Raw genomic sequence first — 16,247 nt, 5'->3', positions numbered from 1 at the left:
ATATTACCTCCTCCTCCTCCTCCTCCTCCTCCTCATGACCATCATTATTATTTGTTAGAGATATAGATTCTAGGTTCTTCAATGCATATCTCAGCATTTCTCTTTGATTTGTCATATTATTGATCCACCGTCCTCCTTTTGTAATGCAAACCATTCTGAAAAAGTTCACTGGCTTAACAATATTCTGTCTGTAATGATTTATGCAACAGGAGCATATGTGAGACTAATTTCTTTGGGAAATATTGCAGATTTCTGGCATGTGACTTTGGCAGCTTATCCCTGGACTTAATTTGGATTTGAATTCTGTTTTGCGCATTTGTTTTAGCCTTGCAGGAGAGCAAACTGGCCTGTAGGGAATCTGTTTAGAGTTGATAATGTAGTCGGCAAAAGCTTGAAGATACCTTGAGGTTGTACCTATTCTCTTGGCAATTCATGGCTGCTTTTGATGGCCTCTAATAACAGATTTTGATTTTTAAATGCAGGTAACTTATGGCTTAACTCTTGTAATTTGTGCATTTCTGGCAATGTCACACTTCAAGCTTCTGTAAGAGCAAGTTACATTGCAAATGTAACTCAAATTATATATTTTTAAGTAGGCAACTACAGTAGAGTCTTGCTTATCCAACATAAATGGGCCACGCGGAATGTTGGATAAGCAAAAATGTTGGATAATAAGGAGGGATTAAGAAAAAACCTATTAAACCTCAAATTATGTTATGATTTTAAAAATTAAGCACAAAACATCATTTTTACAACAAATCAATAGAAAAAGCAGTTCAATACGTTATGTATTAATTGCTGTATTTACGAATTTAGCACCAAAACATTGCAATGTATTGAAAACATTGACTACAAAAAATATTGACTACTAAAAGGCAGGCTGTGTTGGATAATACAGAACGTTGGATAAGTGAGACTGTACTGTATGTGTATGGCACCATATAACTTAGCAGAGAGACATGTGATATAGTTCAGGTAGATTATAGCTTGGGGTTTTCAAATGTACTCCTTCACTTGCTGATGGCAATCATGTTTTTGTACTTTGTGTTCCAAGAGAAGAGGAAGAACAATTGCTTGGAGCTTAATTTTCACCTTGGCATGGCAGTGGGGCTGAGGACAAATTTCTATCTGTCTCTCATCAAATCTGGAATATTTCTTAACCAGCTCTCTTGTCATTTGAGGCACATGGGCTGATTTCAATGTTGAATGACATTGGGACCATATATTATATGCCCAGGAATTCGGAGGTGAATTCACCAATTGAGACATGCCCATTTTAGTCACATGGAGGCCTGATGATGTGTCTCCCAGAACATGATTGAATATTTTGTAAGTTTGTTTGTCCCTGTGCACAACAATTGTGTGTGTATGTGTGCATGTGTGTGCATGGATGTGTGCACTACCTCTGTTCCACTTTCTGTATTGCTGTATTGTTCTCAACCTGTGGGTCCCCAGATGTTTTGGCCTTCGACTCCCAGAAATCCTAACAGCTGGTAAACTGACTGGGATTTCTGGGAGTTGTAGGCCAAAACACCTGGGGACCCACAGGTTGTGTTGTGTTGTCCCACAGATTGAGAAACTGCTATATTGCATTGCATTGCATTGCATTGCATCCTTCCTTTTCCCTAGGAGGGCATCCAAGGTTGCTGGATCATGTTGTGTTTCCAGATTGTGAACCTAAATCTAAATTTAACTACAAGGCACACCAAAGAAATGTCTGGAAAAACTTTTAAAAATTGGATTACAGTAGAGTCTCACTTATCCAACATAAACGGGCCGGCAGAATGTTGGACAAGCGAATATGTTGGATAATCAGGAGGGATTAAGGAAAAGCCTATTACACGTCAAATTAGGTTATGATTTTACAAATTAAGCACCAAAACATCATGTTTAACAACACATTTGACAGAAAAAGTAGTTCAATACGCAGTAATGCTATGTAGTAATTACTGTATTTACGAATTTAGCACCAAAATATCACGATGTATTGAAAACATTGACTACAAAAATGTGTTGGATAATCCAGGATGTTGGATAAGTGAGACTCTACTGTACTTTTAGTCTGAATTACAATATTTTGGAAGTAAAAAAAACACCTTAGTGCATCTCTGGGAAGGAGCAAATATCATTGTGTATCTTATAACGTTTAGGGCTGCAGCTAAGCTATTTTTTCTGCTCTCTGTAGAATATTGCTTTTGAATGTGGACAGTGCATTTAGTTTCAGTGACTAATATTTGGATAAATATGGATATACAGTAGATACTCGCTTATCCAACCTTCGCTTATCCAACTTTCTGTATTATACAACACAGTCTGCCTTTTAGTAGTCAATGTTTTTGTAGTCAATGTTTTCAATACATTGCGATGTTTTGGTGCTACATTCGTAAATACAGTAATTGCTACATAACATTATTGTGTTTTGTACTGCTTTTTCTGTTGGTTTGTTGTAAAACATGATGTTTTGGTGCTTAATTTGTAAAATTATAATGTAATTTGACATTTAATAGGCTTTTCCTTAATCTCTCCATATTATCCAACATTTTCGCTTATCCAACGTTCTGCCAGCCCGTTTATGTTGGATAAGCAAGACTCTGCTGTACTTCCTTTTGGCCCTTATAGGGGTCCCAAAGAAGTTTTATACTTCATGATGTATATTTAAATTCATGCATGAGAAAACTTGTCCTTTCCACAATGAATTGCCCTATTGCTTTGGAAAACTACCTAAACTGGATAAGTCACTAGTGTTGATAAATTCTCTATACTAAAGCATTCTGTATTTTGCCTTTGGCTCTTTTCTGGATCTTTGTCTGTCTTGTGTGCTTTCCCCCATCATTTTCTTTCTTTAAGCTTGTCTTTGTTTCTCGGTCATATAGAATTAAATTCCAGAATAGATTTTAAAAATTTCTAAATTTACAGGGCAAATGAACATCCTAATCTCTGTCTCCTCTCTCTCTCCCCATTCCCTCATATCTTTCTTTTTTTGAGAAAACTGGTAAAACATCGCAGTACATCATCATGGGTGAATGCTTTAAAATAATGTCCAAAAGCTGAATCTTCATTGCATGCACATTAAAATCGCTGTTTGTAGCTCACCAGTTATGGCTTGGCTAACTCTTCTGCCAGGGCACAAAGTGTATAATTACTCTTCAGATGAAAATTTAATTTTGTCAACAGAAGATTTGAAGGAGAGGGATGTAGCCACCTCACCATAGAGGAACTCTCCAAGCTAATTTATTACTTGGCACAGATGGCAAAATACAGATTGAGGCTTCAGGAGAAATCCTTGATGGCACAACATTCCAGGATTTTATATTTGAAGATTTAGAGTACTTCTCTAAACTTACAAAGATAAATCTGAATGTCACTTGGCTTGACTTCAGTGTATCAGTGGATCTGGACAATTTTTATATAGTGTATGAGTGTACTGTAACAGGAAAAAATCATTTTTTCACACAACATGGCCATACAACCCGTAAAATGCACAGCAACCCAGTGATTCTGGCCATGAAAGCCTTCAACATTTTCACACAATATTATTATAGCACTGTGATTCGACTTTTAACTGCCATGCCTGCGTTCTGTGGAATCCGTTGTGGTTTGAGGAGGCACTAGAACTCTCTGGCTGAGAAGTCTAAATATTTGTACTTAAATTACAAATCTCAAGGTTCACTTAGATGGAGCCATAGCAGTTAAAGTGGAAGCATAGTGCCATAAATGTATAATGTGAAAAGATACTGGCCACTTATTCCATAACTGTCCTGAAAATGCAGGATGAGCAATTATATGCTTTTCAACTCCCCGGGCTTTCCTTGGGTTTTTGGAGTGTTTTTAGACAGAACCAGGTGCTGAGAGTTTTATTCTGTGATATCTTGGTGAGAGTACAAAGTACTTCTGGTTACATTAGGCATGTAAATTCTCTTTGTGTGCATAGTTGAAAAAATGGTGTGATTTTTTCTGAACCATGGATCAAAATCAAATAATAATTATTTTTTATTTTGAAACATTCATGTTGTTATTGGTGATAATTTTGTGTAGAAAACAATTGTGTGTGTGTGTGTGTGTGTGTTTCTGTGTAGAGTAATACTCAAAACAAGATAGAAAACATCCAGGAAGAAAACTGCATGAAAGTACATTTGCATTGTAGAATTAATGCAGTTTGATCCCACTTTAACCACCATGGCCCAATGCAATGGAATCGTGAGAGCTGTAGTTTGGTGATGCATCAGCACTCTCGGGTAGAGAGGGCTTAAGACTTGGTAAAACTACAGCTCCCTTGAGTCCATAGCAGTGAATTATGCAGTTAAAGTAGTGTAAAACTGCATTCATTCTGCAGGGTAGATTCATCCTAAATGTCTTATAGTTCTGTTATTGTTCCCAACTGGAATTGCTTCTTAGGAGATATTGTGGGCTAGGTGAGTCTGCTTACGTCAGAGAGGCTCATCAAAAAACAGGTTTCCCATTTTGCACAAGTTTTTTCACTAGTGCAGGATCCCAAGTGTTCTTGGATTCCAGCCTTCACCACCTCATAATGATGGCTATGAATGATGTTGACTGTAGTCTAAAAATATTTATGGGCCCAAGGTTGAGAATAAGGTAGGCTAGTGGAAAGCCACCATTAAATTCAATCTGAGCTGTAGCTATGGGAGGCCGTAGCAATTATGATATAGCGCAGCTCTTTCATCCCATTCCCTTGTCACAACTTGCACTATTCCTTTCCTTTGGAACGCCCCCACCCTGTCCTCCTTCCAGATGGAATTGAAGATTTGGATGTTTAGACAAGGCTTTGAGAATTTCTAGCCCAATGGTCTGCAATTATGATACAAGACATCACTTTCATCCCATGCCCTTGTTCCTTAGCTACAACTTACACTATCCCTTTCATTTCTTCTTGTTTACAGTTGGCCATGTTCTTACAATATGACACTATGGGTTATTGGGCGCTGTTCTGAGTTCAAATTGTTGCTTTATATACTCGTGGTTTTATTTTGTATTGTACTGTCTGTTTATTTTATGTGTTGAATTGAATTGAATTGTTTATTGTACTAGCCATAAGCCATGACATCAGTAATACGCAACCTTTATAAACACTTTCCAATATAAACTTTAAAACTTATTCAAAAATTAAAACTAGCTCTTTAAAATTATGATAGCAGCAACATAACAACGACAGTGTCTGATTTGTATCATCCCAAACCATCGCCATTTCCATTTCTGACCTCAAGTATGGATTTTGCTACTTTAGCTCTGATCTTTTGGGCTGCAATTGCAAATGTGGCAACCTTTAGTGTTATATTTTTGGAATAATCTGCTAGCAAGTCACAGATCACAGCAGATTGTTGCCATGCTGCCCTTTCTTCCAAGAGTGTTTCCAGGAGATTTTTCCTAGGATCATTATACAAGGGGCAATGTAGCAGATAGTGTGTTAGATCTTCTTTTTCCCCCATGCCACAAATGCAAAGTCGTTGGACATGGGGGATCCCTCTGTATCTTCCCTCTAGCCAGTTTGATGGCATTGTTTGGAAGCGCAGAGCTGTAAGTGCTTTCCTCAGGACTGCAGACGTTAGGTCTTGAAGATATTGCTGACAATATTGGTCACTCTTTAGTCGGGGATACCAGGTAGAGAAACCTTGCTGTTTACTGATCTGCAGATTGTCAGCTGCATCCATCTCAAAGATTTTGTCTCTGATCACCTTCTTGTCCAGATGCATTAGAGTTGTTGTTGACCCATCAAAATACTGATGGAGCAAGGCTTGCCAGTACTGAACCCACCCTCCTCGCTTATACTGCTCCATCATGCATTGCTTTGTTATACTCTTGTCCTCCATTCCCAGAAATCTCTTCCCATATGAGATGTTAAGCTTATGCATTCTGGCCTTAAGTGAGGGAAGATCCAATTCAAGCCTTAACAAGGCATCCCGGGGGAAGGGCTAAAAGAGCTCTTGCAAACTTATTCTGAATACATTCAACCTGTTTTGTATTACCCTGTCCCCAAATTTCTGCTTCATATAACAGTTGAGGTAAAATCTTAGCAGCAAAAATCTTTACTGTGGGAGCCTCCCTTTGTTTTCCCAAAGGCTAGGATTGATTTCACTGACCTCCAGGCAGATAATTTGGCTGCCTCTAATATGGCTCTTCCAGTTACCATTACAGTAGAGTCTCACTTATCCAACACTCGCTTATCCAATGTTTTGGATTATCCAATGCATTTTGTAGTCAATGTTTTCAATACATCGTGATATTTTGTTGCTAAATTTGTAAATACAGTAATTACTACATAGCATTACTGTGTATTGAACAGGCCAATGGATACTCCACCACAGACATCAGAAGAGCTGCAAGGCCAAGAACAAGCCATGAGAGTCAAGACAAAGATCCACCCAGAGGAAAGGTGTTCTTACCATACATCAAGGGAACTACTGACCGCATAGGGAAGCTGATGAAGAAGCACAACCTACAAACTATCTACAGACCCACGAAGAAAATCCAACAAATGCTACGGTCAGCGAAGGACAAGAGGGATCCTCTCTCTTCTGCAGGAGTCTACCGGATACCATGCAGCTGTGGACAAGTCTACATAGGGACCACCAAACGCAGCGCCCAAACAAGAGTCAAAGAACATGAAAGGCACTGCAGACTAATTCAACCAGAGAAATCAGCCATAGCAGAGCATTTGATGAACCAGCCTGGACACAGAATACTATTTGAGAACACAAAAATGCTGGACCATTCTAACAACTATCATGTCAGACTACACAGAGAAGCCATTGAAATCCACAAGCATGTGGACAACTTCAACAGAAAGGAAGAAACCATGAAAATGAACAAAATCTGGCTACCAGTATTACAAAACTCAAAAATCAGAACAGTAAATAAAAAGCAATACTCTGAAAACAGAGGGTTTCCAGACATGAATCAACCAAGGGCAGTTAACGACTCTAAACAAAGGATGCCCCAGAGGCAGGAAGAAGACAGCAGATAAGCTTTTCAATGCTAATTTAAGTGATTAACTACACAACATTCATACTGACCTCTCTCACCCTAGACTTTCCACAGATATATATTAACCTCTTTGCTTAGTTTTCTCCATACCTCACAACCTCTGAGGATGCCTGCCATAGATGTGGGCGAAACGTCAGGAGAGAATGCTTCTGGAACATGGCCACACAGCCCGAAAGACATACAACAACCCTGTGTATTGAACTACTTTTTCTGTCAAATTTGTTGTATAATGTGATGTTTTGGTGCTTAATTTGTAGAATCATAACCTAATTTGATGTTTAATAGGCTTTTCCTTAATGCCTCCTTATTATCCAACATATTTGCTTATCCAACATTCTGCCGGTCCGTTTATGTTGGATAAGTGAGACTCTACTGTATATGAGAAGTGTATGCCCAGGATTTATATGTTGTCTTAGGCACCTTGTGCCATATGTAAGCCACCCCGAGTCCCTTTGGAGAGATAGAGGCAGGGTACAAAAATAAAGTTATTAGTAGCAAAATAAGTACATTGCCCTTCCATAAGAAATTTTGCCCTCCCAATGAAAGTTTCTTTCTGTTCCCAAGCTTCTAGTATTGCAGTAATTTAAAACCTCAGATGAGCATTTAGAAATATAGTTGAGGCTTATGAAGAAAAGGAACAACCAAAGTTGACCAAGGAAATGTGAACACGTTGAATTGAATGTTGTGCATTTTTGGTTTTAATATTGGCACTGATTTTTGATCTTTTAAAGTTTTAAAGTTTTATACTCTTGGTCTATGATCATAGCAATAAAATTAAATCCAGCAAATACAAGAGTGTTAGCTGTGTAATATTTTCAGTCTCACTTTTTGTAATGCTAGAAATGTGGGACAGAAGGAAGATGTCATTTGAGAAACTGAATCCTTATATTTGCCTCCCCTGTATCTACAACCCTGGATGAGATTCAAACAGACAGCATATAATGAGTTTTTAACAGTGGTTGAATATCAGGTCTCCACATTGATATAAGAAGTTGCCTAACTAAAGGTCAGTTTACTCTTGTCTGCCCTGGAAGGTGAAAAATGAAAAAAGGCAGACACTTTTCCCATTCTCTGCTACCTGAACATTTAACTGGTGATGCCTGGGATAGATTTTTCTGTATGCAAACCAACAGTTCAGAGCCATTATTCCTCTGCCTTTCTAACTAGAAGGCCTCCCAGCTGGTGAAAGGCAGTGTAACCTTGCTTATATTGTAATGAGGTATTCCACTTGTTTCCCCAAAAGCAAACTTTCCAACATTTAAGCAGGCTTGCTTTGCCAACACTTGAATGTTTAAAATTGTATTTATTCATAGTTTCATGTGGTCTGCCAATCCCCTTTGCAGCTGTTATATCAAAATGTTGGGGAAAAGAGAGGAAAGAAATAAATTCCAGACACGACTAGAAACTCCTTTAACACGCAGATTATGGCTTGGTGAGCAATTAAGGCTGGTCCTCTATATTTTAGTTAAGTATATAGAATACGTTCCAAATATAGAGATGCCCAGTAGCATCAATTAAACTTCTGGAAAGAGAAGGTGGGCTGTAGCCCTTTTTTCTTTTTGTTTTTGAACTGTGTGTTTCTCAGAGTTGTAATAATGTCTCAATCCCATTATAAGTGATGCTTTGTTATGAGGTTCTTCTCAAACTGGCAGATTGGTACACTCTGGATATTTTCCAAAAACAAAACATCTTTAAAAAAAAATAATCCCTATGTGTCATTTTTCAGGCTGTTGAGTTTGAATACAGAATAAGGCTTTCTCTGCTGTCCAAACAAAAATGCTAAATCTGAAATTAAAATGCACATAGTATCCATTGAATGTAGTGAAGGCTTTTCACTCTGAATTTTGTCAAGCGTGTATTTTCTCGGCAATACTCTCAAGGATTTTTCCCCCGCCTACTGCTTACAAAATGCTGATAGGAGAAATGTGCATCCTTCAGCTTACAATAATTGATTTGCTGTTGATAGAAAGTTTATCTGGGTGGAATTTTTTTTTTTTGCTTACTGATAGATAGCCTTGGTCAGAGTTTTCTTCAGGGTTGATTGTGTTGTTTGGAGGCCTTTCTCCCCCTTTCCCTTTTGCAATAAATATTGTAGTGGACTCATCTCCCTTCTCCATCTTTAATGAGAAGGAAATGATGGTTTTTTGAATGTCTAGAGCAAGCTCGGAGGCCCTGGTGGTGCAGCGGGTTAAACTGCTGAGCTAACGAACTTGCCGACCGAAAGGTTGTCAGTTCGAATCCGGGGAGCGGGGCAAGCTTTTGCTTTTAGCCCCAGGTTCTGCCAACCTAACATTTCGAAAACATGCAAATGTGAGGAGATAATAGGTACTGCTCTAGTGGGAAGGTAGTGGTGCTCCATGCAGTCATGCCAGCCACATGGCCTTGGAGGCATCTACAAACAATGCCGGCTCATCAGCTTAGAAATGGAGTGAGCACCAACTCCCAAAGTTGGACACGACTAGACTTAACGTCAGGGAAAACCTTTACCTTTACCTTAAAGCAAACTCATTTACATCGAGTGCCAGCCTTATGGTTGCCTTCATAGGATTGCTGGTACAGTAGAGTCTCACTTATCCAAGCTAAATGGGCCGGCAGAAGCTTGGATAAGCAAATATCTTGGATAATAAGGAGGGATTAAGGAAAAGCCTATTAATAATAATAATAATAATAATAATAATAATAATAATAATAATAAAACTTTATTTATACCCCGCCACCATCTCCCCAACGGGGACTTGGGGCGACTAACATGGGGCCATGCCCAGAGCAATACAACATAATAAGATATAAAAACAACATATCATAACACCATTAAAAAATACAATAAATGATAATAGGATTACATCAAGAAATCAGAAAACAATAAAACAAGGGCAGGCCGCGTAAACACAAAGATAAAACCTGGAGTGAGAGGGACAGAGGGGTACTCCACTGCGGGCAGGGACATATGGAAGTGGGGTAATCTAGAGGATAGATGTTCGGGGTGGGAGTATAACAGAAATTACTCACCGAAGGCACAGCGGAAAAGCCATGTTATTAAACATCAAATTAGGTTGTGATTTTACAAATTAAGCACCAAAACTTCATGTTATACAGCAAATTTGACAGAAAAAGTAGTTCAATACACAGTAGTGTTATGTTGTAATTACTGTATTTATGAATTTAGCACCAAAATATCACAATATATTGAAAACATTGACTACAAAAATGGCTTGGATTATCCAGAGGCTTGGATAAGTGAGACTCTACTGTAATTGTAAAACTATAATTGTAACTACATTGTTCTGGCATTAAACACCCTGCAGGCCAGATAAAATGATGTGACAGGTTTAATTCAGCCCATGGACCTTGCATTTGACACACAGTGACTAGAGGGTGCCAGGTTGGTGAAGCTTGCAATAATAAATCGCTCATAGTGAAGCAAGCATGTTTTTAGGTCTCTGTTCTCTCTCACACACACATGCATTGGGATATTGCTTTTGTGATTCAAGTGCTCCAACAAACATAGATGCTTAAAGTTGCTTCCTCCACAGATTGAAGCTCTCTTTACTAGAATTCCATAATCCAAAATTGTCCATGTGGAAGGCTAAAATAGTGACACCTTTGTTTTCTGATGGCTCAGTGTACATAAATGTTGTTTCATGAACAAAATCATTAAAATGTTTCATGCAAAATTACCTTTTGAAACATAAACGAATTTTGTGTTTAGACTTTGATCCCATTTCTAAGATATCTTGTTATATATTCATATGCAAATATAGGTACAGTGTTCCCTCGCTACTTTGCGGTTTGCTTTTTGCGCCCTCGCTGTTTCATGGGTTTTCTATTAATATTAATGTACACATTTATCTCAGTATTTGTGCTGTTTCGCGGGCTTTTGCGATGGACAAAAGGTATGTTGGGGAGGAAGGGAGTGGGCGGGCTTATAAGAAAGTGATTTGGAAGAGGGGAGAGGGAGAAATAAAGGGAGAGGGGAGGGAAGAGTTGGAAATAAAAAAGGGTTATTTGGCTTCCATTCTTCTTCTCTGCCGGTGTACTGTATATTGTAACTGCTAAAATAAAGTATAAATATTAAAATAAATATAATGTCCCTACTTCGCAGATTTTCACTTATTGCGGTTTGTCCTAGAACGTTAGTAAGAGAACACTGTATTCCAAAATCTGAAAAAAAAACTAAAATCCTAAACACTTCTGGTCCCAAGCATTTCAGAGAATGGATACTTAACTTGTATATCTTTTTGAACTTTTTGAACTGGTAAACTTGGGTTATTGTTGATCTTTCTAAACCATGCTGAGAGCTTGTTTGAGGGAATGAGGGTCCTGATCAGGATTAAAATGATATGGATGGATAGATATTTAGAGGGATAGGAAAAGGCTGGTGTCGTCCAGCTAGTGACTGCATGTTGCACAAGTTCAACATGGAAACATTACTTGATTTAGAGACCTCCAGCTCCCACTAGTTAAATGCAATACATTTAAGAAGACTTCTTTTCAGTCTTTGAACAGCTAGAGCTTTTGAAGATGTCATGATACAGGATAGCCCTTCCAAATACTTCTTTGTATAATCACAAAAACAAATGGTAAAAACATGGTATATGCTGGGAACATGTAATAGTAACTTTTTGGCCATGGGAGTTGTAGTCCAAAAACATACCTTCCTCAAGCTTGGGTTATATCAACTTACATGTGGAAGAAGAAAAGTGGAGGAGGAGAAACCTATGAGTACTCTATGAGACATAAATACTAGACCATCAGTGTTTGTACACTCCAGTTAATTTTGGAGTGATGTCTATGTAGACAGACATATATAAGAGTGGTTCAGGTTGATAAGGAGAGTGTGAATTATAATGGAAATGTACAATCTGATAATGTGGTGACAGGATGACAATTGTCTTGATGTTGCCCATAAACAAGGACCAAAGTGGGAGAGAAGTATAGATAAGTAGGAAACACATATAGTAGATTAAAATCTGCCTAGTAGATATAGAAATGTTCAGCTTTTGATGTCTAATGTCAATGTATCTTCTTGTATAAAGACTTGTTTGTCCAATGCATAGAGGGAAACATAAATTCAATGCAATACACTCCCCGCCCCCAATCCCATACATGTTGTGATCAGATTATCAGCAGTTGTGAGTCCTAAACGAGCACTGGGAACATTAATAAAATCTTTTCTCTGCCACGTCTGTTCTTGTTAATTGTATGCTAGGTGTTCCTTGAGGCGTAATATCATGGGAACCTGTGAAGCAATATCAAACTGCAGCCATAAGTTCCCTCTTTTTCTCTTCAAATGAAAAACTTAATGATTTGCAGGTAGAATAATCCAATTTCCATTCAAAGACTCAACATGAACTTGTTTTCGGAGTGTGGATTCTTATGAGGCTGAGCCAGCACCATCCATACACAAAGGAATAAGAGATGGGCACACAATGTTTATAGATGTTAATGGGCATGAAATGGTTGAATTGGGTGCATCTACGCTGTCAAATTAATGCAGTTTGACACCCCTTAAACTACCATGGCTCAATGCTATAGAATGATGGGAATTATGTTTTGGTGAGGCACCAGCATTCTTTGGCAGAGAAGGCTGAATATCTTGTAAAGCCACAACTCTAGTGATAGTATTGAGTTATGGTAGTTAAGGTAAATACGCATTAATTATACAGTGTATATAGGAGAATGAAAGATTGAAGAACGAAGAGGTTATGCTTTGGGTGGTTACCTGTGGAGCAGGGATCGAAGGGCTATTTGTTAGTCATTCATTCTCCTGACAATTGGCAAACCCCACCAGGAAGAACAAATCTATGCAGCTATGAGACGGCTGAGTGATTTGATGTACTCTGCAAGTCTTGGTCTGTACAAAAATATATGTGAGTTCTTGTACTGTTCTTATCCAACAGAGGAGAAACTGTTGAGATTACTCATTTTTGTCTGTGCGGATGAAGACCATGGAAGAGTTACATCCCCAGGAACAGATCACAAAATGTCATTTTCTTTGAATTCCCATTGCTTTTCATTCTTATTTTCAGTTTTGCAAATGGCTCTGTCAGCCTTGCTTTTGTTAGCTTGCATTAGATGAAATTCTAAATTGGCAATCAGCCCTCATGTGATTTATTTTTTAGTTTCAGTTTCATTGTCTAGATACAGTTCTCTGAAGAATATCCCCTAAAACTTTTTAAGAATATGGGAGGAGGAAGAGAGAGGGAAAAAACCAAATGCTTTTAAATTTTCCTAGCTACTTTTGAATGTGGTGTCATACAATAGACATTTCCCAACAATGATTGCCTTTTGAAAGGTAATCAGGTTAGGCTTTCTTTCGTATTAGAAAAGAGTATCATCTCTCTTCCCTTTTGTTTCAGTTTCTGTACATGGCTTTTATCCAGTGCTTTAGAGCTTCCCCTGACGGAGGAGAAGAAGGAAGAGGGTCACGTTAAGTTTCCAGATTGATGTAGTGTTCCTTTTGTCTTGTTCTTCATCTATCCAACGTCAGGCTTCAATATTCAATATGCAAATTAATTAGGACAAGGGATGCCCTACTTCCTTGAAAGGCTGTTTTTATATATAACAATAACCCAAGGATTATCACAATGGGAATGCTTCAAAGTGAACCACAACCTTTTACGTGGTCTTCCTTCCTCTGGTAAATGGATGGAAGTGTCTCAAAGTAATGCTTCTATCCTTTTTTTAATGAACTACAACTTATTTTTGTTTATTAGGTGAATTTAACTCCCACCTTTCCTCCAATAATTTTAAGACCAGTGTGTCTGGATGCTCTCTCCACTTTTATCCTCACTGCAATCTTTTGAGACTGTAAGAGAGTAACTGACTCAAGATTACCCAATGAGATTTATTGTTCAGTAGAGATGGAAAAATGCATTTTTGTGTCATAAAAAGTCAGAAGAAATCTCATGGGCCATCCAGTCCAACTCTTTGCTGAGAAACAGGAAATTGTCCCAACAGAACAATCTGTAACCTCTACGGCCAGTACAGCCTATCTAAAATAAGCCAATTTTAGAGTACTGGCATGTATCAATTAACAAAGCCTCTTACTGATCATAAATGCTGTTCAACAGTGGACTTCACTCCCTTGGAGAGTGGTGGAGGCCCCTTCTTTGTAGGCTTAAACAGAGGCTGGATGACCATTTGTCAGGAGTACTTAGATTGTGCTTTTCCTTCATGGCAGGGGGTTGGACTCAATGCCATGGGGTCTCTTCCAACTCTATGATTCTACACAGGAAAACTCCTTTTTACAAAGGCTTTTTATATCTGGTTGCTGCAGGATGAATGCAGTAAACAATACAAGAAACCCTGAGCTGGGAATCAGTAGGATTTTGTTGTTGATCAGTGGTTCTCAACCCCAGACGTTTTGGCCTTCAACTCCCGGAAATCCTAACAGCTGGTAAACTAGCTGGGATTTCTGGGAGTTGTAGGCCAAAACACCTGGGGATCTAAAGGTTGAGAACCACTGTTGTAGATGATCTTTCTATAGTCATGTGTGCCTGGTTACAACCTGTAAGATAACCAGCAGCTGTCTCCAGAATTCCTTTTCTGAGCATGTGTGAATGATAAATAAGAAAATAAATTTGCTTTACTAATTAATCCCAGTTTAAAAAGCTTAGGCCTATAAGTTTGGCTACCAAAATGGAAATAATAAAAAATGCAGGTTGGTGAAGAACAAGTAATCTCTTGGTGCTTTTGGAAGAAGTCTACTTACAGTCTTTAAAGGAGTCAACAACCTGATCTTTTTTTTACTTATGCAAGACTTACCTGCCCTAGTTGTTTTGATTCACATGTATTGCTAGGCTTAAATCTAAAGTTTGCTAAGACATTCTAATGTGATCTTCGTTTTTGTGGTGTAGGAACCTATCCTTGTTCTTTCAATGTAATTTCTGCCTCTGGTTCCAAATTTTATGTTAAAGAAGTAATGCCCAGGAACACGTCTGCTCCATTAACTGAGATAGTTTTGTGTCTTATTTCAGTAAACCTTAAATAAAATTAAGCATACTTTAGGACTGATATGAAATGCTAAACCATGATTTGTGGGGAAATTGAGGCAAAGGTTTCCTGTCTTCTTGTGGTTGCACTAGAGAGGAGAAGTGGAAATACAAACGTCAATCATACTTTTCCTGAAATGATAGATCTGATGTAGGCTCTGGGAGTGAATAAAGTCATCTGGGATTGCAGAAGGCAATGTCTCTTCCTCATAGCATCTTTGTATGGTGGTTTTCAAGGTTTTGTAGTTTTCCTCCTGCTGCAATGCTTCTCCTGGGACACAGATACTGCCAGTGTACGCTTTAAGCTAAGTTTAGTTTTAAAATGAAATAGTGTTAACTTTTTGTTGTTCTCATCCCATGCTTTTACTTTGGGTCTACCCACCACTGAAATGCTGCCAAGAACAGTGAAATTGAATCCAACCTTTGGACTGATATGAGCTTGCTGTACCATGTTGACATAGAGTCATTGTGAAGTTGGAAGAGATCACTAGGACCATCCAGTCCTACTGAACATCTGCATGTAGTCAAAGTGTCTGAGAGAGAATTCACTCTGGGGTGAAGGAGTTATTCTTAAGAATTGTGTCCTTCAGATTGTGAGTGGAGGGAAATCTTAAATCTTTCTCCAGAGCCAGAGGAGGTGATTCTGGAACAGTGGACTCTTTGACAAGCTGTCAGGAAGCTTCACATTGCTGCCTCTGCAACTCCCCCTCAGGCACACTCCCCTTCTTGCCTCTCCTTTTAATTGTATGTTGCTGCAGAAGAAAATTAAACCTTGTCTTGAGTTTTCCTCACTAATACACTTGCATTGGAAACCTCAGCTGAACTGCGACAAAGAATTTCTAGCAAGAAAGTTACCTAAACTTTTCTTCACACTAAAGGTCTAGCCTACACAAGTAAGAGATGCATGCTAAAAAAATTTGGACTGGTGGTTAGGAAACATATGATTGAATATTTCTCTTTATTGTGCGAGTGACAAGATGTCCATAGTCTGCCTTTCATCCCACAAGAAAGAGGAGGAGGAGTCCCAAGGGATCTGGTTGAATCACAGGTATCGACCCATATGAGTCCTTTGATTTTGTTTTGAGTTTTGTGGGATTTATCCTAGCATGAGATACATGGTGATATGGATGCTGGGAACTGCCCAGGCCAACACAACAAATGCCTGGCTGCTTAAAAAAACATATAGGGAACTACAGGACAAATACAGCAATGACTTACATTGCACACATTTTCCCTATGGACACAAAAGAGGCG

General features: G+C 38.5%; 1 protein-coding gene across 2 annotated transcripts in view; it reads left to right on the top strand.

Moving 5' to 3' along the window:
- Positions 1-16,247, top strand: part of slc36a4 (solute carrier family 36 member 4) — a 167,180-nt gene that overhangs the window by 112,854 nt on the left and 38,079 nt on the right. The gene's annotated exons all lie outside the window — the stretch shown is intronic.

This window comes from Anolis carolinensis, chromosome 3 (assembly GCF_035594765.1).
Source record: "Anolis carolinensis isolate JA03-04 chromosome 3, rAnoCar3.1.pri, whole genome shotgun sequence".
Classification (NCBI taxonomy): domain Eukaryota; kingdom Metazoa; phylum Chordata; class Lepidosauria; order Squamata; family Dactyloidae; genus Anolis; species Anolis carolinensis.
The sequence above is the reverse complement of the archived record's forward strand: the minus strand, read 5'-3'. Positions and strand labels throughout refer to the sequence as shown.